Source organism: Hippopotamus amphibius, chromosome 10 (assembly GCF_030028045.1).
Source record: "Hippopotamus amphibius kiboko isolate mHipAmp2 chromosome 10, mHipAmp2.hap2, whole genome shotgun sequence".
Classification (NCBI taxonomy): Eukaryota; Metazoa; Chordata; class Mammalia; order Artiodactyla; family Hippopotamidae; genus Hippopotamus; species Hippopotamus amphibius.
The window spans coordinates 69,655,693-69,657,678 of NC_080195.1; positions in this window are offsets into that span (position 1 = coordinate 69,655,693).

Genomic DNA, 1,986 nt, shown 5'->3' on the forward strand with positions numbered 1-1,986 from the left:
TGGGTCCCACAATTCTTTGGAGAGGCAAGGTATTTTATCTTGGTGACAGAAATGTATTTCTTTCCTAGGTTGTTGGTGTACAGGCAGTGAGGTACAGTGGTGCAAATCTTAAGAAGGTTGAGCATCGCTCTGTGAAGCAGCTGCCTCAGGGGTGTCTTTCATGGTTACCAGGCAAAGAGAGACAACTTTACTCTAACAAAGAAAAGGCAACTGCTTCTGCCAACCCTAAGGGTTTAGGGAAATCTGGGAGCTCAAAATTCTCTGACAAAGCTACCCAAATACCTCTATTGCAGGTCTCAGAGCCCCACTTCTGGGTCAGGGCTCTGACTTTAGCGTAGGAGACATGTCAAGGTTACTTAGTCAGTCTCCTTTGCAGCTCTGCTATTTTCAATCAAAGGTTGGGCTTGATTTTTATTACCATCTTCTGACCCCTGCAAGTGATAAAGATCTCTTTAAACACTGCCATTGAGGCCCTCTGGTTTTCATAGCTTGGATTGAATTTATAGTTGGCTGAACTGAGCCTGCCATTCTCTTCAAGGTTTTTGAGACAATTAACAAAAGCTCATCAGCTCTATAGTTCCTATCATCTCTCCTAATACTGTTCAAGTGCTGGTCCTATTGCATAATCCTGTGTTTGCTCTTCCACTAATACCTCATCCCAATGCGTGAAAGAGGAGAATCTAAGTAATCGAGATATGACAGCATGCCAGAGATTATCCCTGCCCCTTTTCTACAGCAAAGGAATCCCTGTTGTCATCCCACCAGTAAATGATCTGATTCTAGAGGTTCATCCTAATTATTGGTTTTCCACTAATGTTTCCACTAACATGTCCTAGTTTGTGTTCCTCTCCATCTCACCAAAAAAACCCAACAACAACAACAACAAAAAAGATCCTTTACAAGAACTCAAATGCAGGTAGTTCACTCAGTGGACAGAGTGAGTGTGTGTGTGTGTGTGTGTGTGTGTAAAATATCACCATTATATGTGGCAATGTTTTATATGATCATATATGCTAATATTTAATCAATGTTAATTTCCTAATGTTGATGGTTATACTGTGGTTATGTAGAGGAATGTCATAATTTTTATACACACACTAAAATACCCAGGGGTAATAAGGCATCATGTCTGCAACTTACCCTCAAATGGATCCAAAAAAAAAATACCAATATGTAAATTACCTATAGATTGAGAGAGAAATTTATGCATATATGCACTTAGGCATATATTTACACATATGTATCTATTTATATATGTTTAAAACCTCCAGTTTCAATTCAACACAACAAGGCTTATTCAAGTTCCCCTCCTCCATTTTTCTATAATTATACCCCTTTTCTCAACAATGAGAAATTTGACTCCCATTAACCTCAATATATGTATTGTTGACTCAGTTCCCCTGAATGTAACCAATCTTCCAGCTGCACCCAGCTGAATTCTTAGCCCAAAGACATGTTTACCAGTACACAGACACACACACACTCATACATGCACACACATCCCTACACATACCTATACATGCACACGAACCAACTACAATAGGTCTAACCCTTAGCCCCGAGAAAGGGAGAAAAGAAGGAGAGGGAGGAAGAGGAAAGAAAAAAAGAAAAGAGAAAGGAGAGAAAGGGAGGAATAAAGGCTAGCTAGTGGCTTTTTGACTAAATTATTTGCCCATTATAGAAGGAGAGAAAGAAGGAAGAAAGGGAGTGAGGGTAAGAACAAAGAAGGAAGGAAGGACGGACTATAATGGTGTATTATATACATTCTCGAAGGATTTAAGGCATCTTCCAAAAATAAATATGAAAAAGAAAATGCCTAGAAAAGACAAAAAAACAGTGCCAAAACATTAAACACATTTACGTCTAGGTAGTTGGGTTTGGGGTGATTTTTATCTGCTTCTCGTTCGTCTTTCAATTTTTTGACAATCAATGTGTTGTGTATTATACTTAAACATAATGATGTTTTGAAATAAAATAGTAGAATAG